General features: G+C 38.7%; 1 pseudogene; it reads right to left on the reverse strand.

Moving 5' to 3' along the window:
• Window positions 1-22,214: 22,214 nt before the first annotated feature.
• On the reverse strand, window positions 22,215-23,478 carry LOC129071670 (carnosine N-methyltransferase-like; annotated as a pseudogene).
• Window positions 23,479-24,228: the final 750 nt, after the last annotated feature.

Below are 24,228 nucleotides of genomic sequence, written 5' to 3' on the forward strand. Positions count from 1 at the left end.
TTGTTTTTGTTTTGCTTTTAGGTTCATTTGTTGATAGTTGTGAGTTTGTTGTCATTTTACCATCCATATTTTTGACCATGTTCTTTTTCTTAGATAAGTCCTTTTAACATTTCATACAATAAGGGCTTGGTGATGATGAAATCCTTTAACTTGATCTTCTCTGGGAAGCACTTTATCTGCCCTTCCATTCTAAATTATAGCTTTGCTGGATAGAGTAACCTTGGATGTAGGTCCTTGCCTTTCATGAATTTGAATGCTCCTTGTCAGCCCCTTCTTGCCTGCAAGGTTCTTTGGAGAAATCAGGTGACGGTCTTATGGGAACTCCTTTGTAGGTAACTGTCTCCTTTTTCTCTTGCTGCTTTTAAGATTCTATCCTTATCTTTAATCTGCATAATGTAATTATGTTGTGCCTTGGTGTGTGCTTCCTTGGGTCCAACTTCTTTGGGACTCTCTTCAGCTTCCAGGATCTCCTGGAAGTCTATTTCCTTCACCAGATTGGGGGAGTCCTCCTTCATTATTTTTTCAAATAAGTTTTCAATTTCTTTCTCTTCCTCTTCTCCTTCTGGCACCCCTATGATTCAGGTGTTGGAACGTTTAAAGTTGTCCCAGAAGTTCCTAAGCCTCTCCTCATTTTTTTGAATTCTTGTTTCTTCATTCTGTTCTTGTTGAATGTTGATCTCTTCCTTCTGTTCCACATTGCTAATTTGAGTCCCAGTTTCCTTCCTTTAACTCTTGGTTCCCTGTATGTTTTCCTTTATTTCACTTTGCACAGCCTTTACTTTTCCCTCTATTTTGCAACCATACTCAAGCATTTCTGTGAGCATCCTGTTTACCAGTGTTTTGAACTCTGCATCTGATAGGTTGGCTATCTCTTTGTCACTTAGTTCTATTTTTGGCGCTTTGATCTGTTTTTCATTTGGGCCATATTTCTTTGTCTTGGCACACCTGTGACATTGTAAGGGACAGAGCCTTCGGTATTCACCAAAGGCGGGCAACCCGCCTGTCTGCATTGTGGCGCTGTATGTGGGGGAGGGGTCCAAGGGGGAACAATGCAGCTTGCTCTGCTCTTGGCTTTCAGTCACTTCCCCTGCTACTCAAAAGTGGATTGGGCCCTTCTGGTACTGATTCCCAGGTGGGTGGGTTTGTGTACATTCTAGGACCCTGTGGGTCTCTCCAATGAACTCTCCTGTGAGGCTGGGAGTTTCTCCTGCTGCTGCATTCCCCACAGGTTTTTACAGCCAGAGGTCTGCAGCTTTATTTCCCCACACTGGAACCCTGGGTTGCATGATCTGTCTCGCTCCCCAGTTGTTCCTCCCAGTTTTTCTGCACACAAATGTGGGACCACCAGACATTGTCTCATCCACCCAATCCTCCAGCCGCAGCCTTGCTGCACGTCCTCTCCACCCCCATCTGCCCTTCTCTGTCCCTCCTCCAGTCTAGATGAATGCTTCTTCTTTAGCGACTTGGTAGTTGGACTTCCATATAGTTTGATTTTATGGCAGTTCTGGTTATTTTTTGTTTTTAAAATTGTGTTTGTCCTTCTTTTGGTTGTGTGAGGAGGCAAAGTGTATCTACCTATGCCTCCATCTTGGCCAGAAGTCCCTGGTTTACCTTTTCCATTTGTAACCTTTCTGAAGCTCCCAAGGGCTAAGAATCCTAATCTTCCCTCTGTGTTCTTCCTCCACATTCACTGGTCTCAGCAGTTTCCTAAAAAATGTCTCCTCCCTCACACACTGTGCACCTTTTTTGTATTTATTTATTTTTTAATTATATTTTATTGATTATGCTATTATAGTTGTCCTGATTTTTCCCCTTTTTTCCCCCTCCACCCAGCAACCCCACTCACTCAGGCAATCCCCACACCATTGTTCATGTTCATGGGTGATGTGTAAGTTCTTTGGCTACTCTATTTCCAATACTGTACTTTACATCCCCATGGTTATCAGTAACTACCTATTTGTACTTCTTAATCCCCTCACCTTCCACTCATTCCCTCACTCCCTCCTCCCATCTGGCAACCATCAAAACACTCTCCATATACACCATTCTGTCTATTCTTCTTCTTGTTTGCTTAGTTTGTTTTTTAGATTGAGTTGTTGATAGATGTGTATTTATTGCCATTTTATTGTTCATACCTTTGATCTTCTTCTTTTTCTTAATAAGACCCTTTAACATTTCATATAATAATGGTTTGGTGATGATGAACTCCTTTAGTTTTTCTCTTGTCTGGGAAGCTCTTTATCTTCCCTTCGATTCTAAATAATAGCTTTCCTGGGTAAAGCAATTGGCTGTAGGTCCCTGCTTTTCATGACTTTGAATACTTGTCAATCTCTTCTAGCCTGCAAAGTTTCTCTTGTAAAATCAGCTGACAGTCTTATGGGAACTCCTCTATGGGTAACTAACTGCTTTTCTCTTGCTGTTTTCAAGATTCTCTCTTTATGCTAACCTTTAGTATTTTAATTATGATGTGTCTTAGAGTGGGCCTCTTTGCATCCATCTTATTTGGGACTCTCTGTGCTTCCTGGACTTGCACATCTATTTCCTTCACCAAATTAAGGAGGTTTTCTTTCACTATTTTTTCAAATAGATTTTCAATTTCTTGTTCTTTCTCTTCTCCTGTTGGCACTCCTATGATGCAAATGTTATACCTCTTGAAGTTGTCCAAGACATTGCTTATACTATCCTCATTTTTTTAAATTCTTTTTTCTTCTTCTTGTTCTGATTGGTTGTTTTTTCATTCCTTATGTTCCAAATCATTGATATGATTCTCAGTTTCATCCACTCTACTGTTGTTTCCCTGTAAATTGTCCTTTATTTCAGTTAGCGTATCCCTTCATTTCTGACTGGGTATTTTTTATACTGTCAAGGTCCTCAGTAAGTTCTTTGAACATCCTTATAAACAGTGTTTTGAACTCTGCATCTGATGGATTGCTTATCTCCATTTTGTTTAGTTCTTTTTCTGGAGTTGTGATCTGTCCTTTTATTTGGGTCCTGTTTCTTTGCTCATTTTGACAGTATCCCTGTGTTTGCTTCTATGTATTAGGTAGAGCCGCTATGACTCTCTGTCTTGGTAACATGGCCTAATGTAGTAGGTCCCTGTTGGGTCCAGTGGCACAGTCTCCCCTATCACCCAAGCTGGGTACTCAAGGTGTGCCTTTGTGTGGGCTAAGTATAGCCCCCTCTTGTAGTTGAGACTCGATTGCCGTTGATAGGTCAATGGGAGGGATTTACACAGGCCAGTAAGCTGCAAGGACTGGCTGTGACCACTGACCACCAACCTCTGCCCTCTGTGGAGGATCAGCTGCGTAGAGGCACCTTTGAGCTTGTTGCTCCTAAGACTCCACCACCTTCTGGCCTTCAAGTTCCTCGCAGCTCAGGCTTCCCTAGGCCTCTGGCCCTTAGGCTCCTCTCTACTTCTGAGGTAGGAACTAAGTCTTTCATCTCCCAGTGTCTAGTCCCCACCACTACTGAGGAAGGAGCGACCTAGTCAATACTTATTCAGAGAGCTGCTTCCCTTGACATTGGGATTCAACACCATCATCTGCTTCACTTCATTGAGCCCATCCAGCCAGTTACTGGACCCTTGGCTAATACACCTACCCCACCCCCTTTTCTTCCTGGGAAACCAACATTGCATTTTTTGTGTGAACTTTCTTGCTTAGGGTTTGTTACATTGACTTTGAATTGGTTCTCATGTCGGTTCATGTATTTGTATCCATCTCATTTTCCCTACCTATAAACCAGAGCCAGTTTCTTTGGTGTGTATGTAGCCTCTTTTTAAAAAGTTTTACTTATTTATTTATTTTTTTAACAACACTATTACAGATGTCCCCACTTCCCCGCTTTGTCCACCTCCATCAGGTCCTGTACCCCCTTCCCTCTGGCCATCCTCACACTATTGTCTGTGTCTATGGGTTGTGTATATATGTTCTTTGATTAATTTCTTCACCTTCTTTCATCCAGTCCCCACCTCCCCATTCTCCTCTCACAGCTCTGTCTGTTCCATGTGCCCATGTCTCTATTTCTATTCTGTTCATCAATTTATTTTGTTCATTAGATTCTGTATATAAGTGAGGTCATGTGGCATTTGCTTTTATCTGATTGGCTTATTTCACTTAGCATAATAATCTCCAGGTCCATCCAAGCAGTCAGAAAAGGTAAGATTTCCTTCTTTTTATGGCCACGTAGTATTCCATTGTGTAAATGTACCACAGCTTTTTATCCATTCATCTACTGATGGGCACTTGGGCTGTTTCCAGATCATAGTTATTGTAAATAATGCTGCTATGAACATAGGGTACATACTCTGTCAAATTTGTGTTTCAGGATTCTTAGGAAATATTCCCAGAAGTGAGATCACTGGACCAAAAGCCAGTTCCATTTTTAATTTTTTGAGGAACTGCATATTGTTTTCCACAGTGGCTGCACCAGTCTGCATTCCTACCAAGAGTGTACTAGGGTTCCCTTTTCTCCACATCCTCACCAATGCTTGTTGTTTGTTGATTTATTGATAGAAGCCATTATGGCAGGTGTGAGGTGATACCTCATTGTGGTTTTAATTTGCATCTCTCTGATGATTAGTGACATTGAGCATATTTTCATATGTCTATTGGCCATCTGTATGACTTCTTTGGAGAAGTGTCTATTCAAGTCTTTTGCCCATTTTCTTAATTATGTTGTTTGTATTCCAGGTGTTGAGTTGGAAATTAACCTCTTATAAGATGTATCAGTCACAAATATGTTCCCCCATATGGTTGGTTCCCTTATCATTTTGGTGATGGTTCCTTTTGCTATGCTGAAGCCTTTCAGTTTGATGTAGTCCCCCTCGTTTATTTTTCCTTTATTTCCCTTACCCTAGGAGACATATTGGCAAAAATATTGCTACAAGAGATGTCTATGTTTTCTTCTAGGATTTTTATGGTTTTGCAACTTGCATCTAAGTCTGTTATCCATTTTGAGTTTATTTTTGTGTATGGTGTAAAAAGGTGGCCTTGTTTTATTTTTTCTTTTTTGCATGTACCTGTTCAGCTTTCATAATACCATTTATTGAGGAGAATGTGTTTACTCCATTGTGTGCTCTTGCCTCTTTTATCAAATATTAATTGACCATATAGGCATGGGTTGATTTCTGGGCTCTCTGTTCTGTTCTATTGATCTATATGCTTGTTCTAATGTACCAGGTGGTTTTGATTACAATGCCTTTGTAGTATAGTTTGATGTCAGATGTTGTGATCCCCCCAACTTTGTTCTTTTTTCTCAAGATTGCTGAGGCTATTCAGGATATTTTGTGGTTTCAGATAAAGTTTTGGTATATTTGTTCTGGATCCATGAAATATGCCATTGGTATTTTAACAGGAATTGTGTTGAATCTATATATTGCTTTGGGTAATATGGACATTTTAATGATGTTAATTCTTCCAAATCGTGAACACGGTATATACTTCCACTTATTTGTATCTTCCTCAATTTCTTTCTTCAATGTCATTTAGTTTTCCAAGTACAGGTCTTTTACCTTCTTGGTTAAATTTATTCCTAGATATCCTTTTGTTTTTTTTTTTTTTTTTTGCAATTATCAATGGGATTTTTTCTTAGTTTCTTTTTCTAATAGTTTGTTATTGGTGTATAGAAATATCACCAATTCCTAGGTTCCCGGCCAAGGTGGAGGCATAGGTAGATGCACTTTGCCTCCTTGAACAACCAAAAGAAGGTCAGCAAATTTAAAAACAAAAAGAAATAACCAGAACTGCCATAAAATCAAACTGTATGGAAGTCTGACAATGAAGGAGCTAAAGAAGAACTATTCATCCAGGCCAGTAGGAGAGGCACAGGCAGGCAGCCAGGACAGAGAGGATGCATGGCAAGATGGCAGCTAGCAGACTAGACAGTCACATATTTGCGTGCAGATAAACAGTGACAAACAGCTGGGGATTGAGACAGACTGGCAATCCAGGGTTCCAGTATGGGAAAAGAAAGCCTCAAAACCTCTGGAGGTAAAAACCTATGGGGGTTGCAGCAGCAGGAGAAACTCCCTGTCTCACAGGAGAGTCCATTGGAGAGAGCCACCGGGTCCTAGAACATGCAAAAACTCACCTACCAGGGAATCATCACTAGAAGGGCCCAATTTGCTTGTGAGTAGTGGGGAAAGTGACTGAAAGCTGGCCCAGAGCTGAGCAATCACCATTATTCCCTCTCTGACCCTTCCCCCAGACACAACGTCACAACGCAGTGACCTGGGTTTCCCTGCCCTACCAAATACCTAAGGTTCTGCCCTCCCAACGTAACAAGCACACTGAGACAAAAAAAAAATGAAAGAACAGATCAAAGCGCCAAAAACAGAATTAAGCACTGAACAAATAGACAACCTATCAGATGCAGAGTTCAAAACACTGGTAATCAGGATGCTCACAGAAATGGTTGAGTATGGTCGCAAAATGGAGGAAAAAGTGAAGGCTACACAAAGTGAAATAAAGAAAAATATACAGGGAACCAACGGTAAAGAGAAGGAAAACAGAACTCAAATCAACAATTGGGAGCTGAAGGAAGAGATAAACATTCAACCAGAACAGAATGAAGAAACAAGAATTCAAAAAAAATAATTAGGAGAGGCTTAAGAACCTCTGAGACAACTTTAAACATTACAACATTTGAATCATAGGGGTGCTGGAAGGAGAAGAGGAAAAGCAAGAAATTGAAAACTTATTTGAACAAATAATAAAGGAGAACTTACCCAATCTGGCAAAGGAAATAGACTTCCAGGAGATCCAGGAAACTCAGAGAGTCCCAAAGAAGTTGGACCCAAGAAAGCACACACCAAGGCACATCACAATTACATTACCCAATATTAAAGATAAGGAGGGAATCTTAAAAGCAGCAAGAGAAAAGGAGACAGTTACCTACGAAGGAGTTCCCATAAGACTGTCAGCTGATTTCTCCAAAAAAAAAACCTTGCAGGCAAGAAGGGGCTGACAAGGAGCATTCAAATTCATGAAAGGCAAGGACCTACATCCAAGGTTACTCTATCCAGCAAAGCTATAATTTAGAATGGAAGGGCAGATAAAGTGCTTCCCAGAGAAGGTCAAGTTAAAGGATTTCATCATCACCAAGCCTTTATTTATGAAATGTTAAAGGGACTTATCTAAGAAAAAGGAGATCAAAAACTATGAACAGTAAAATGACAACAAACTCACAACTATCAACAACTGAACCTAAAACAAAACAAAACAAGAGCAAACTAAGCAAACAACTATAACAGAAACAGAATCATAGAAATGAAGATCAGTTGGTGGGGGGAGAATGGGGGAAACAGTGTAGGGAATAAGAAGCATAAATAGCAGATACAAAATAGGCAGGAGGATGTTAAGAATAGTATAGAAATGGGATAGCCAAAGAACTTTTATGTATGACCTATGGACATGAACTAAGAAGGGGAGAATGCTGGGGGGACGGGTTGTGCAGGGTAGAGGGGAATAAAGAGGAGTAAAAAATGAGACAACTGTAATAGCATAATCAATAAAATATATATTTTTAAAAAGACTCCACATACAATTGAGATCATAAAAAAAAGAAATATCACCAATTTCTGAATATTAATTTATATCCTGTTACTTTACCAAATTCATGTATTAGCTCTAGTAGCTTTTTGGTGGAGTCTTTAGGATCATCTATGTAACATATCATGTCATTTGCAAATAATGACAATGTTACTTCCCCCTTCCCAATGTGGATGCTTTTTATTTCTTTTCTGCTCTGATCATTGTGGCTAGGACTTCCAGTACTATGTTGATTAGAGAGGTAAAAGAGGACATCCCTATCTTGTTCCTGATCTTAAGGGAAATGCTTGTAGTTTTTTCCCAATTACATATTATGTTGACTGTGGGTTTGTCATATATCCTTTATTATTATGAGGTATGTTCCTTCTATTCCCACTTTGCTGAGAGTTTTTAATCATAAATATGTGCTGGATCATATCAAATGCTTTTTTCTGCATTATTAATGTGATCCTGAGGTTTTTATCCTTCATTTTGTTTGTATTGTATCATGTTTACTGATTTGCAGATACTGTACCAACTTTCCATCCCCAGCAATAGTCGCAGGATAAATCCCATTTGATCATGGTGTACAATCTTATTAAGGTATTGCTGGACCCAGTTTGCAAATATTTTGTTGAGGATTTTAGCATCTATGTTCACCAGAGATATTGGCCTATAATATTCTTTATTTGTAATGTGTTTATCTGGTTTTGGAATTAGGATAGTGCTGGCCTTGTAAAATGTGTTTGGGAGCCTTCCTTCCTCTTGAATTTTAAGGAATAGTTTGAGAAGAAAAGGTGTTAGTTCTTCTCAAAATGTTTGATAAAATTCACCTGTGAAGTCATCCAGTTTAGGATTTCTATTTGTTGGGAGTTTATTGATTACTGCTTCAATTTCACTAGCTGTAATTTGTCTCTTCAGTTTTTCTAATCTAATTCTTCCTGATTCAGTTTTGGAAGAGTGTATGTTTCTAGGGATTTATGCATTTCATCCAGATTGTCCAATTTGTTGGCATATAGTTGTTCATAATGTTGTCTTACAATCCTTTTTATTACTTTGGTGTCAGCTGTTACTTCTCCTTTTTCATTTGATTTTATTTATTTGGATCATCCTCTCTTTTTTTCTTGATGATTATGGTTAAAGTTTTGTGGATCTCATTTATCTTTTCAAAGTATCAGCTCTTGATTTTATTGATCTTTTGTATTGTTTTTTAGACTTTGGTTCATTTATTTCAGGTCTGATCTTTATTGTTTCCTTCCTTCTATTAACTTTGTGCTTTGTTTGTTATCATTTTCCACTTCCTTTAAGTGTAAAGTTCAATTTTTTGTTTGAGTTTTCTCTTGTTTCCTGAGGTATGCCTGTAATGCTATGAGTTTCCCTCTGAGGACTGCTTTCACTGTGTCCCATAGATTTTGAGTTGTTGTGTTCACATTTTCATTTATTTCAAGGTAACTTTTTTATTTATTCCTTGATTTCATGTTTAACCCATTCATTGTTTGGTAACATGTTATTTAGCCACCATGACTTCATGTGTTTTTCAGTTTTTTCTTGTGGTTCATTTCTAGCTTTATACCACTTAGGTCAGAGAAGAGGTCTGATATTATTTCAATCTTCTTAAATTTATTGACTCTTTTTGTGTCCTAATATGTGGTCTACCTTATAAAATGTTCCATGTGTGCTTAACGAGTATGTATATTCTGCTACCTTGGGGTGAAATGTTCTGAAAATATCAACTAAATCTACTTGATCTAGTGTGTCATTTAAAGTCATTGCTTTGTTGTTGATTTTCTGACTGGAAGACCTACCCATTGAAATACTATGCAGCAGAAAGAAAGAGCTACTTACCCTTCATGACAGCATGGCTGGAACTGGAGAGCATTACGCTAAGTGAAATAAACCAGACAGTGAAAGACAAATACCATATGATCTCACCTATAAGGGGAAACTAGTCAGCAAAGCAAGCAGGCAAGGAAAATATGACCAGTAACATTGAAAGAAAGAACAGACTAACAGGGACAGGAGGGAGGGAGGAGGGTAGCGGGGAGGGTAGGGGAATAGTCAGATCAAGGAACAGTTGTGAAGGACACATGGATAAAGCCAAGGTGGGGAAGGATTGAGGGAGGAAGGTAGGGATGGGTAGGGCAGGGGAAAATGGTGGCATGTAAATGAAGACAAATGTATTTGAAAAATTTTTTTAAAAATTGTTAAGATCTACCCATTGATGGCAATGTGGTGTTAAAATCCCCTACTGTGACTGTATTACTATCTCTCTCTTTATATCCATCAAGATTTGCTTTACATATTTATGTGTTCCTATGTCGGGTACATAAATGTTTATCAGAGTTATATCCTCTTGTCGGATTGCTCCTTTTATCATTTTGTAGTGTCCTTCTTTGTCTCTTACTATAGCCTTTGTTTTAAAGTCTATTTTGCCAGATATAAGTATTGCTACCCTACATTTTTCTTCATTTCTATTTGCATGAAATATCTTTTTCCATCACTTTACTTTTAGTTTGTGTGTATCTTTCTCAGGTGCATCTCGTGTCTGTGTGTGTGTGTGCACGCATGCACGTGTGTGTATCTTGTTTTCTTATCCATTCAGCTACCCTATGTCTTCTGATTCATCCATTTAATCCATTTGTATTTAAGGTTATTATTGATAGGTACTTTTTAAAAAAGATTTTACTTGTTTATTTTTATTGAGAGGGTAAGGTAAGGAGAAAGAGTAGGCGAGAAATATCAATGTTAGAGAGAAACATCTAGTGGTTGCCTCTCACACATGCCCTGACCTGGAACTGAACTAACAACCCAGGCATGTGCCCTAAGTGGGCATCAAATTGGGACCCTTCACTTTGCAGAACAATATCCAACCAACTAAGCCACACTCGTCAGGATGATAGGTACTTATCATTTATGCATTTACTGGCATTGTTTCTTTATACCTATGTTCCCCTATTTCTTCTTCTTCTTAAAGCACCTTTGACATTTATTGCAATGCTTCTTTGCTGATAATGAACTCCTTTAGCCATTTTTTTTAAATCTGGGAAGCTCTTTATCTTGCCTTTGATTTTAAATGATACTATTGCTGGATGAAGTAGTCTTGGTTTCAGGTCTTGCTTTTCATTAGTTTGAGTACTTCATGCCAATTCTTTCTGTCCTGAAAAGTTTCTGTTAAGGAATCAGCTGACAGTCTTATGGCAACTCCCTTGGAGGTGATTCTCTGCTTTTTTTCTTGCTGATTTTAAGATTCTCTTTTTGTCCTTAACCTTTGCCCTTTTAATTATGATGTGTCTTCGAGTAGGCCTCTTCAGGTACATCTTATTTGGGACTCTCGGTGTTTCCTGGGCTTGTGTTTCTTTTTCCTTCACCAGGTTGGATAAGTTTTCTTTTATTATTTCTTCAAATAGTTTTTCAGTTTTTTGTGTTCTCTCCTCCTTCTCGTACCCTTATGATGTGGATGTGGTTACACTTCAAGTTGTCCAAAAGTTCCCTTAAATTATCCTCATTCTCCTTAATTCTTTTCTTTTTTTGCTGCCCTGTTGGTTGTTTTTTTTCTACCTTGTCTTCCAAATCACTTATTTGAATCTCTGCTTCATCCAACCTACTTTTTATTCCTTCCAGTCTATTCTTGGTATCAGATGTGGTATTCTTCATTTTTGACTTCTTCTTTTTCATGGTTTCTATGTTCTTTTTATGCTGTTGTAGTTCTCACTAAGTTCTTTTAGCATCCCTATAACCATTATTTTGAACTCTATATCTGGTAAATTGCTTGCCTCCATTTCATTGAGCTCTTTTTCTGGAGATTCCTCATGTTCTTTCATTTGGGACCTGTTTCTTTGTCTCCCCATTTCGGCTGTCTCTTTGTATTTTGTATCTATGTATTATATCAATCTGCTATGACTCTCAGTCTTTATGGCATGGCCTCATGTAATAAGTGTCCTGTGGGACCCAGTTATTCAGTCTTCTTTATCTCCTGAACTGAGTGCTCTATGAAGGTCCCTTTGTGCTTTATATGGGGCATCCTGTTATAATTGAGTCTTGATTGTTGTGGGTCCATTTGTGCGTGGGATCAACAGTCATGCTGTGTGACTGAGGCTCAATCCTGACCACAGTATGTGAGGTGTTTTGCAGGTGCTCGAGGCCAATGGCACTTCCAGCCTCAGCATGACACTCCTGTGGTGCCCAGAGCCAGTTTGCTTCTTTCTCTCCCTGCCTTCCAAGGACCACCTTATGACTGTGGCCCCTTGGAGAGGTTGTGTAAGTGAATTGAAATCTGGTGGATGCCACAAGAAAGGCCTCTTCTGCCTTGGAAATTGTAGCCTCAGGTTCCCACCATGAAGCAAAGGAACTTCATCATCAGTGCTTTTCTTCCTTTTATTGGACAACTGTTAGGTGGGAAAAGGCAATAAGACCTTATATGCACTGTCTTCTATAATCAACCTCATAGGAAAAGTTCCTTCAGTGAAATCACTGACCACACATGTGAAGTTTGGGGGCTTCCTGTGGAGTCAATTAGCCAGGCTCCATAGAGATTGTGGATATAATCAAGTGCTGGCTGAGTGAATCAGAGTTAAACAACTACCTCTAATGATCTGACAGCTCTTCCTCTCTTGCATTAGTCAAATTATCACACCATTATTTCTCTAAAGCCAAAAATATATAAAACCAAAGAACCTCAGGATAAGTCACTATAGTTACTTCATTTTATAAGTACGGTATTTTGCCACGTGTAATGTGCACTTTTTGCCCAAATTTTTTAGGGAAACTAAGGATGAGCATTATACATAGGTAGTGCTAATTCCGTATCTATATAAATGTCTTCAATTTTTTTTTTTTTACTTTTTATTGTTCCAATACATTTGTCTCCATTTACCCACCACCATTTTCCTCTGCCACACCCACCCCTACCTCCCCCCATTAATCCTTCCCGACCTTGGCTTCGACCATGTGTCCTTCACACCTGTTCCTTGATCTGACTCTTCCCCTACCTCTCCCTGCAATCCTCTAGTCTCCCTCCCTCCCTCCCTCCTGTCCCTGTCAGTTTCTTCTTTCTTTCAATGTTGCTAGTCCATTTTCCTTGCCTGCTTGTTTTGCTGGCAAGTTTCCACTTATAGGTGAGATCATATGGTATTTGTTGTTCACCACCTAGCTTATTTCACTTAGCATAATGCTCCAGATCCCTCCATGCTGTCGTGAATGGTAGTAGCTCTTTCTTTCCTTCAGCTGCGTACTATTCCATTGTGTAAAGGTACCATAGTTTCTTGCTCCACTCATTTACTGATGGGCACATAGGTTGTTTCCAGCACTTGGCTATTGTAAATTGTGCTGCTATGAACATTGGGGTGCATAGGTTCCTTTGAATTGGTGTTTCAGGATTCTTAGGGTATAATCCCAGCAGTGGAATTGCTGGGTCAAAAAACAGTTCCATTTTTAGCTTTTTGAGATTATTCCACACTGCCTTCCACAGGGGCTGCACCAGTCTGTATTCCCACCAAATAGGGTTCCCTTTTCTCCACAACCTCGCCAGCACCCATTGTTTGTTGATCTGTTTATGATGGCCATTCTGACAGGTGTGAAGTGGAATCTCATTGTGGTTTTAATTTGCATTTCTCTGATAGTGATGAAAAGCATCCTTTTATTTTTTTATGTACTTTTTAAAATTATTTATTTTTTCAAACACATTTGTCTCTGCCTGCCCCCAACCAATTTCCCTTGTCCTCCTCTCCCTCTCCCTCCCTCAATCCTTCCCCTTTGGTTTTGTCCATGAGTCCTTGCTATATGTTCCTTTACTTGCCCCTTCCATTCCTTTTCCCCTGCGCACCCCTCCACCTTTCCCTCTTGTTTCTGTTGGTTTCTTTTCCTTTCAGTGTTGCTGGTCTTATTTTCCTTGCATCTTTGTATTGTTGGTTAGGTTCCGCTTATAGGTGAGATCACATGGTATTTGTCTTTCGCCCCCTGGCTTATTTCACTTAGCATAATGCTCTCGAGTTCCATCCATGCTGTCACAAAGATTAGTTCTTTTTTCTTTCTGCTGCGTAGTATTCCATTGTGTAAATGTACCATGGTTTTTGATCCAGTCATCTACTGATGGGCATTTAGGTTGCTTCCAACACTCGGCTATTGTAAATTGTGCTGCTATGAACATTGGGGTGCATAGGTTCTTTGGAATTGGCATTTTGGGATTCTTAGGGTATAGTCCCAGCAGGGGAATCACTGGATCAGAAGGCAGTTCCATTTTCAGCTTTTGGAGGAAATTCGACACTGCTTTCCACAATGGCTGCACCAGTCTGCATTCCCACCAGCAGGGTACTAGTGTTCCCTTTTCTCCACAGCCTTGACAGCACCTGTTGTTTGTTGATCTGTTTATGATGGCCATTCTGATGGATGTGAGGTGGTGTATCTCATTGTGGTTTTGATCTGCATTTCTCTGATGGCTAGTGATGCTGAGCATCCTTTCAAATGTCTCTGGGCCCTCCGTATCTCTTCCTTGGAAAAGCGTCTGCCCCAGGTCCTTTGCCCATTTTTTGATTGGATCATTTGTCTTCTTGGAGTGGAGTTGTGAAGTTCTTTATATATTTTGTAGATCAAACCTCTATCTAATGTATCGTTAGCAAATATATTTTCCCATAAGATTGGCTCCCTTTTCATTTTGCTGCTGTTTTCTTTAGCCGTGCAGAAGCTTCTTATTTTAATGAGGTCCCAGTTGTTTATTCTTCCCTTTATGTCCCTCGCTTTAGGAGGCATATCAGTGAAAAAATTGCTGCATGGGATATCTAAGAGTTTCCTGCCAATGTTCTCCTCTAGGACTTTTATGCTGTTGCGACTTATATTTAAGTCGTTTATCCATCTTGAGTTTATTTTTGTGTATGGTGTCAGCTGATGATCCAATTTCAATTTTTTGCATGTAGCCGTCCAGCTCTCCCAACAGCATTTGTTGAAGAGGCTATTTTTACTCCACTTTATGCATCTGCCCCCTTTGTCAAATATTAGTTGCCCATATAGACCTGGGCTTCTTTCTGGTCTTTCTATTCTGTTCCACTGGTCTATGGGTCTGTTCTTGTGCCAGTACCAGATTGTTCTGAGTATAGTGGCTTTGTAGTATAGTTTGATGTCCAGTATTGTGATCCCTCCTCCTTTGTTTTTCTTTCTCAAAATTGCTGCAGCTCTTTGGAGTCATTTATGGTTCCATATAAATTTTTGAAATCTCTCTTCTGTTTCTGTGATATTAATACGTCATTGGTAGCTTAATAGAGATTGCATTGAATCTATAAATTGCTTTGGGTAGTATGGACATTTTGATGATATTAATTCTTCCAATCCATGAGCACGGTATATGCTTCCATTTATTTGTGTCTTCCTTAATTTCTTTCTTCAATGTTGTATAGTTTTCTGCATACAGGTCTTTTACCTCCTTGGTTAAATTTATTCCTAGGTACTTTATTTTTCTTCTTGTTATATCGAATGGTATTTTTTTCCTGATTTCTTCTTATTCTATATCATTGCTGGTGTATAAAAATGCCTTTGATTTCTGAATGTTGACTTTGTATCATGCTGTTTTGCCAAATTCACTTATTAGGTTGAGTAGTTTTTTGATGGAGTCTACAGGGTTCTCTATGTACACTATCATGTCATCTGCAAACAAGGATAGTTTTACTTCCTCCTTTCCTGTTTGGATGCCTTTTGTTTCGTTTTCTTGTCTGACCGCTGTGGCTAGGACTTCCAGTACTATGATGAATAGAAGTGGTGAAAGCGGACACCCTTGTCCTGTTCCCTATGTTAGTGGAAAAACTTTTAGTTTTTGCCCGTTGAGTATGACGTTGGCTATATGTTTTTCATATATGGCCTTTATTATGGTGAGGAATGCCCCATTTATTTCCATTTTGCTGAGTGTTTTGATCATAAATGGGTGCTGTACCTTATCAAATGCTTCTATCAAGATGATCATGTGGGGTTTTTTTCTTTTCTTTTATTTATGTGATGTATTACGTTTATTGACTTGTGTATATTGAACCATCCCTGCATCCCCGAGACGAATCCCACTTGATCGTGGTGGATAATCTTTTTAATGTATTGCTGGATGTGGTTTGCCAATATTTTGTGAAGATTTTAGCATCTATGTTCATCAGCAAAATTGGCCTGTAGTCTTCTTTCTTTGTAGGGTCTTTATCTGGTTTTGGGATCAGAGTGATACTGGCCTCAAAGAAAGAGTTTGGGAGTCTCCCCTCCTCTTGGATTTTTTGGAATAGTCTGAGAAGGACAGGGGTTAGCTCTTCCTTAAATGTTTTGTAAAATTCTCCTGTGAAACCGTCCAGCCCAGGGCTTCTGTGTGCCAGGAGTTTCTTGATTACTGATTCAATTTCCCCAGCTGTTATCGGTCTGTTCAAGCTTTCCTTTTCTTCCTCTTTCAGTGTTGGAAGATTATACTTTTCTAAAAATTTGTCCATTTCATCAAGGTGTTCAAATTTCTTGGCATATAATTGTTCATAGTAGTTTCTGACAATCCTTTGTATTTCTGTGGTATCAGTTGTTATTTCTCCTCTTTCATTTCTGATATTATTTATTTGGGTCCTTTCCCTTTTTTTCTTGAGGAGTCTGCCTAAAGGCTTGTCGATTTTATTTATCTTTTCAAAGAACCAGCTTCTAGATTGGTTGAGCCTTTGAATTGTTCTTTTCATCTCTATGTCATTCAGTTCTGCTCTGATCTTGACTATTTCCTTCCTTCTACTTGCTCTGGGATTTATTTGTTGTTGTTTCTCCAGTTCTTGAAGCTGTAGTGTTAGGTCTTTTATTTGAAATGTTTCTGTCTTTTATAGGTAAGCCTGTATTGCTATGAACTTCCCTCTCAAGACTGCCTTTGCTGTGTCCCATAGGTTTTGGACTGTTGTTGTTCATTTTTCTTTGTTTCCAGAAATTTTTTTATTTCTTCTCTTATCTCATTATTGACCCATTCATTGTTTAATAGTCTACTGTTCAGTCTCCATGAGTTTGCAAGTTTTTGAAGTTTTCTCTTTGAGGTTGATTCTCAGTTTCAAGGCCTTATGGTCCGAGAAAAAGTTTAGTATTATTTCAATTGTCCTGAATTTGCTGAGGTTTGCTTTGTGTCCTATTATGTGGTCTATCTTTGTAAAAGTTTCATGTGCATTTGAAAATTATGTATATTTTTCTTCTTTGGGATGTAAGGTTCTATATATGACAGTTAAGTCCATTTGATTTAATGCATCATTCAGCTCCACAATATTCTTGTTGATGTTTTGTTTGGAAGATTTGTCCATTTTTGACAGTGGTGTGTTAAAATCCCTTACTATTAGTGTGTTGCTGATATCTTTCTTGAAGTCCTCCAAGATGTTCCTTATATATTTGGGTGCTCCTATGTTGGGTGCATATAGGTTTACAATGTTTGTGTCTTCTTGACGGATTCTTCCTTTAAGTATTATGAAGTGTCCCTCTGGGTCTCTCTTTATGGCCTTTGTTCTGAAATCTATTTTGCCTGATATAAGTATTGCAACCCCTCCTTTCTTCTCTTGCTCATTTGCTTGGAAATTTTTTTCCATCCCTTTACTTTCAATCTGTGTAGGTCTTTTGTTCTGAGGTGGGTCTCTTGTAGGCAGCATATGTGTGGGTCATGTTTTCTTATCCATTCAGCTGTCCTATGGTCTTTTGATTGAAGCATTTAGTCCATTTACATTGAGGGTTATTACTGATAGAAACCTATTCATTTTTTTCTCTTTGTACCTGTGTTTTTCTTTCTCACTCTTTTTCTTCACCTTCTTAAACCAGTCCCTTTAGCATATCTTGTAGCACTGGTTGGTGGAGATGAATTCTTTTAGCCTTTATTTGTCTGCGAAACTCCTTATTTCCCCTTCCATTTCAATTGAGAGCCTTGCTGGGTAGAGCGGTCTTGGTTGTAGGCCTTTGCTTTTCATTACTTGGAATATTTCTTGCTACTCCCTTCTGGCTTGGAGTGTTTCTGTTGAGAAGTCAGCTGCTAGCTGTATTGGGGCTTCCTTGTATGTTATTATCTCTTTATCCCTTGCTGTCTTTAGGATTCTTTCTTTGTCTTTAATATTTGTCATTTTAATGATGATTTGTCTTTGAGTGGGCCTCATTGGGTTCCTCTTGAATGGGACCCTCTGTGCTTCTTGGACTTGTGTGACTTTTTTTCTCCTCCAATTGGGGAAGTTTTCCATCATGACTTTTTCAAACAGGTTCTCTATCTTTTCCTCATCCTCTTCTCCTTCTGGTATCCCTATTATATAGATATTATTAGGTTTCAGGTTGTCCTGCATTTCCCTAAATGCCTCTTCATTCTTTTTGAGTCTTTTTTCATTTTATTGCTCTTTCTGGAAGCTTTTTTCTACCTTGCCCTCCAGCTCACTGATTCTATCCTCTGCTTCATCCAGCCTGCTTTTGATTCCTTCTACTGTGTTCTTCAATTCAGAAATGGTATTCTTCATATCCTCTTGTGTCTTCTTGATAGTTTCTATGTTCTTTTCCAGGCTGATATAGTTTGCAGTATGTTCCTTGTAATTTCTCTGTAGTTTTTTGTAATTTTCTCTGAGCTCACTGAGCTCATTGAGTTTCCTTAGAACCATTGGTTAGAACTCAATATCTGATAGTTTACTTGCCTCTATTTCATTTATTTCTCTTTCTGGGGATCCCTCCTTTTGCTTTGATTGGGGAGTGTTTCTTTTTCTTCTCATTATTTGTGAGACTCTTCTTGCATGCTTCTGCTTCTTCCATTGATCTGTCTTGATTTCCTGACTTTGTGGTGTAGACTTCTATGGTAATAGGCAGGTCTGTTTTTTTCTTTTCTTTCTGGGTCTGCTTCCAACAATGTCATATGTTGACCCCATCTAACCTTAGGCAGTCCGTTTGATACTTCCAGGAACCTACTGTCTGTGTCTGTCTCCTGCAATTATTAATCTAGTCACTCTGCTCTCAGCTGTCAGGCTTAGGCACCATAGGGCAAGGTAGTGCTTCCTGAGGGTGGGGCTACTGAGTCCTTACAGGCTGGGGGAGTGGTCTGCCCGAGCAAGATGGTGGCTACAGCGTGGGAGGTGAGTCAACACTGGGGCCTCGCTGGCCACTGTCTCAGTTCTCTCCCCAAAGTTTTCCTCCCCAATCTCTCCTCAGGTGGCTCCAGCCCACTCTGCCCCTACCTTTGCCCAGAGACCACGGTAGGTCACTGCCACTGCAATTTGTTCATTGGCCCTTTAAACGTCTCTTTGCATCTCTAGCCACCTGTCTCTGGCAGAGAGTGCCACTATGCTTTTTGCAGCTGTCTTTTGTCTGTGTGGTTTTTTGGATTCTGGTGCTGTAGGCTAGAGGTCCCCACTTATGATTCAGACCCTGGTCTTCTTAGGGGGATCAAACCGACCATTTCAATATCTCTCTGGTGCCCATGAGCACCCAGCCCACCCTCTCAAGGCTCTACTGCACTTCTCACCCGTTAGGTTGTGCGAAAGCTGATTCCACTCTCTGTCCAAGGTTCCAAGGCTCCTGTCTCACTATTGTTCCATTGTTTTCCAGGTAATTTCTCCACAATTTAGTTGCAATTCCAGAATGGTCCTGGGAGGAGGTCGGCGTGACTTCCACTCACTCCTCTGCCATATGGTCCCGTCCCTCAATTCTTTTATTTATGCTTATGCATTAAAAGTGCAACTCTAGCCCTGGCTGCTGTTGCTCAGTGTATGGAATGCATGGCCTGAGAACCCAAGAGTTGCCAGTTCCATTCCCAGTCTGGGGCACATGCCTAGGTTGCAGGCTGGGTCACCAATAGGGAGCACATGAGAGGCAACCACACATTGACACTCCAATAATAAATAAATAAATAAATTTTTAAGTGTAACCCTAGAAAGCAATAACACTATTCATATGGAAAATAATACCTTGGAATATGATGATCAGGTTTTTTCCTAAATATAAATAAATAAGTAATTGAATTAAAAAATTAAAATGAAAGATTTTTTTCCAGAAAGTGTGGGCCAAAAATGTGGGTGCACATTATACACAGCAAAATATAGTAATTTTTTTTAAAGACCAAACCACCCATATTTTATTGACTTTCTACAAGCATACAGAAGCTTATCCAAGGATTTAAAACTATATGCACTCATTAATTTAAATTCCCATATGGTTATCACTAAGTTAGATAGAAATAACCAAGCAAATATTGTTCGTAGCAATTGGCAGACCTTAATATTCAAGAAAAATCAAGTCCATCGTACACATTAAAAATACAGGAAATTTCATGCAGACATGAAGCTTCCAATTCAGCCTTTGTGGCAACTTTTAGAATGTGAATTACATATAAAAACAGTACATTTAACATTTCCAAAACTTCATAATTTTATACTGTGATTTATACAGCTTCTCTTTATATTTTACATATCCCACCTTGCTCACTTGATTAACATACCCTAACCTGCACCTCTTCATGGGGGGAAAAAAATAAACAGCAAGCACAATGACCTTCTCCTCCTGTTTTATGAAAATGAATGGTAACATTTGTGTATAAAGCTAACAAGAAAAAAGTAAAAAACTGTTAAGGCTTACACACTTTAGTAGGGCTGCATAAAAGAAACAGAAAATTAAATCCTCTAAAGACACTCCTTTTATTGACTAATACCACAGTTTTCAAGTTTAGGTGATATTAACTGTGAAAGCTTTAAGAGAAAAAAAAGCAATGCAAATTTGTGTAAAATATTTAAGAAAGTGTGCATAATATGAGGGAGAAATTAAAAACTGATTTCAGAATTAACTAAAATGTAAGCCATAATTTATAAATATAAGTAAAATTACTAAAGAATAAAACCTGATAGCAGGAACTTTAAGTAATAAAGCCAGCCCACCACTGTCAACCTGCTTTTGCCTCTCTGAGCAGAACAAGATTTGTTTTGATACACTTTCCAAAAAAGTGAGAACTAGTCAGTGAATAAAAACCTTTTCTAAATTACTCAAAAACAGTACGCATTTCTTTCAATGGATTCTTTAAAAATACCTAGATTCCTTTTAAGTCTTTTCTTTCTTAAAAATAATACTAATTGTGGGAAGCATTTTTTTCAAGTTTATTCATGTGGTAAAAAAATGAGAATTTCCACTAAAAGAACATCTGCCAAGTACTAAGGGACACACACAAAAAAGAGAAATAATTTTTTAAAAACCCACCAACAGGTTATAGGCTGCATAAATTGACAAGTCCAAGTAGCTTCATGGATTCCTTCACTGCATAATGGGCATAGAGGGCAAAGAGCTCCCTTACTATATGCATCTGGCTCCTATTAGTGAAATGCCAGGTTGTGTAGTGACTCCCCCAACCCAAGTGGCCATAATGGTTTAAAGACAAGTAAAATTTCCCATTAAAACATGACGTTTATGCCAACAGCACATTATTGAGATTAAGTTTATCTAATCCAAATGGCCAGAGAGAGGTCACTTAATCCCACTACAATAACCTGTGAAAATATTCAAGAGTACTACTTCCTTTTCTCCAAGAAAAGGTTAAAACATTATTTTTGTCATCCTTACTTTCCAAGCTACAGGAAATAGAATTAACAAAAAATACAAAGAAAATTCCCTCCAATAAAAATCTGCTAGAGGTAGAAATTTAAAACAGCATATACTGTTTTAGCCCCAGCTATCAGGGAAAAAAGTTGGTGTTAATCTGAAATTATATTAATGGCTGCTGCTTATAATATTGGAGACACAGACCATGGGCAGTAATTTATCCCTGAATTTCATACTCAAAATTTCCCCTCATTAATACTACCATGACAGTTTTTACTAGTATGTAATTGTTTCGATGGAAAAAAAGTGCTTTCGTATCCAGGTAATCTAAAGAAAAGACATTGTTGTATACATCTCACTGACAGACTGTATTATTCATTTATAGTTTGAAATCATACATTTCAAATGGGCAGATTTTATTATTTCCCCAGTTCCCTAACAGTACCTTTAATAAAGGCTTTTGTGCCTCACTTAAGATTGTTGAAATCTTCATACATTTCAGAGTGATCCATGATGAGTATGCTTTCAAAAAGTGGTCAGTTTAGTATGGACAAAAGGCTTACTCATTTCTTAGTTACTTGAGTGCATTTTTACTGACCTGTGATACCATTAAATTTAATATTTCATAAAAATGAAAGGTTTGATGCTTCTCTAAGTTCAGCTGAGCTAGAAAAAATAAAATGAATAATAAAAGAATAGACACATTTTATGTAGTGATTGCTTAGGTCTAAGTGAATAAAAGTCTCAATTCCAGATGTTGAATATGAGAGGATCCTTAGACTCTTCTAAAAATAACATGTGTAATGCATACCAAAAAAAAAAGACTATTAATGGACTTCAATACTATTAGTCATCAGTATGGCAGACCTGGAATTGACAGCTTCATGAAGACACTAAAGTGTTTCCTACAGAAAGACAATTCTGGGTTTCAAGAAAAAGGTAAACTTGAAGATATTTCCTCAGTTTTTACTTGTGTAATACAAATATGCATGGCATAGTATATTTCTGAAAAAGCAATAAGACATAAGAAAATAGACACTATTTCTAAACTTTGTTAGGAATAAGAAGGCACCACTGATTTGAGGTTGTGTCCTGTCATTTGATAGTTGTTTTTGAGTTGTTTATTTCAGGATTTGCTCTTATTGAACTTATTTTTCTTGGTGATATCACTTGAGACCATTATTGTGGCTTACGGACCACAAACAAGACACATTCATAGTAGCATTTCATCATGGAGAGATCATTCACAGTATATGTTGACAAGACAGATTCCTTTTCCACCTCTAGCTGGAATCCATACTGCAGAACAACGTTTTTTAGATCCTCATAGCTCAATTCTGTGGAAAGTTCATTTGCCATATTTCCAAAGTGGTACAGCAGAGGACCTAGATTTATCCAAATTCCACCTGGCTTGAGTATTTTCCATATTGTGTCAATATAATCAATTACATTGTGAGCTGTGTCTATGAAGAAACAGGTAGCAATAAAGTCCCAGGTATTGCATTCTGAGTATATCTCCTGAAAATCTCCTGCTGTCATAGAAAAGTTAGAACCTGAAGGAAGACTGCGGGGGCCAACATCAGGGAAAAAGATGGGATGAATCTGATCTGTTGACCTCCAGTTATTGCTAAACTGATGGATCCAGGAATAAAGCTTATGTTTATTAATTTGAGAACATCTATTGAGTACAAATTTGGAAGAAAAGAGCATTTAAAAACTCTTCATTTCCTTGACAAGCATAACCTAGCATAGCTATTTCCCAGGCTAGTCTTCCTAGTCCAGCACCAGGTTCCAGAATATTTACTTTAGAAGGATCCCATCTCTCTTTTGGAAAATTTTTTAAAATTTCTTTAATGATTGGCTGGTAACAGGCATTCCTTTCTGCTTTCCCTGTTTCACACCAGTCTCGTACAAACTGTTTCAATGTGGATTTTAACTTATCCATGTCAAATATAGATGCTGACATAATCTTTCCATTCCCATTTTCTCCATATTCTTTATTTTCAAACATATGTATGCAATCACTCACAATGGTCAGGAGTATTTCTTGATTATGATCAATGCATTTCCGGATCTTGTCCAAGTGAAGAAGAAACTGAGGAAGTAGTTTCTGTTGATTAGCTGGAAGTGATCGAAATTGTCTTTCTGTTCGGTTCACTCACTCATGCATACTGGTGCCCTAGTAGCGAAAAGCATTAATGACCTTCCAAAAGTGCTCGCGCTCGGGCCTCTCCTCCTCCTCCTCCGTGCTGCGCGCGGCTACCACCGCCGCCGCTGCCGCCGCCGAATCCACCTCGACTGAGCCCAAACGCCCGGTGGAGAACTACACTTCCACCTCCTCGCTCACGCCGCGGACGCCGCGGCCCCAGCGGCCGCCACCACCTCCCCTACAGTCCTCTGGCAGCTGAGAAGCGGGCGGCGAAGGGCGCCGCCCTCGCTGCATAGCTGCCACGACCCTCAGCCTGGCTCGCTTGCGTTTTGCCGCGACTTAAAGCGTGGTTGGCGGCTCAAAATATGGTAATTATAATTGCTTCCTTTCAGTTTGTGACGTATTTTCTCAAAATCCTCCCAATGTTCTGAGACACACACAGTAGATGTTATTATGATGATTTACATATGGGGAAACTAAGGCCCAGAGAGGGTTATGGATTTTCCCATTAACAAAAGGGCCTGCTTTAGGCAGAATGCTGGTATCCTGATTCCTCGTCCTTATCACATGAAAATCAATGGAAATATTACAGATTTACATTTCTTTACTTTTCACCTAAACTTTCAAATTTTGGGTCTCCAAGTATGAAGATATTATACAATAATATTTATATTTTACTTAATTATTTGTTCTTTAAAATAGATCATGTAGAAAAAAACAAATCAGTAAACATCTTGGCTCTAAAAGCAATCAATTTGGATCTAAAGAAATGTAGAAAAAATACAAATCAGTAAACATCTTGCATCTAATGGTGGTCGTTTTGGATTTTAAAAAAATCAGGTGCTAAATTTGTCTGACAAGAGCAGTGACCACAACATATTCATTTCTGCACCCCCAGCACACAGTGAGATGTTTGGAGCTATATAAGCTCTCAGTAAATGTTTGTTGGATCAAAGGATGTAAAAGAAATATGAAAACTATGTGTATAATATCTATTTACCTTTCCATGGACATATATGTTCACAGAGTATATTTGCTATAGTC

The sequence above is a fragment of the Pteronotus mesoamericanus genome, unplaced genomic scaffold (assembly GCF_021234165.1).
Source record: "Pteronotus mesoamericanus isolate MK-2021 breed Mesoamerican mustached bat unplaced genomic scaffold, CSHL_Meso_final contig_27, whole genome shotgun sequence".
In the NCBI taxonomy this organism is placed as follows: Eukaryota; Metazoa; Chordata; class Mammalia; order Chiroptera; family Mormoopidae; genus Pteronotus; species Pteronotus mesoamericanus.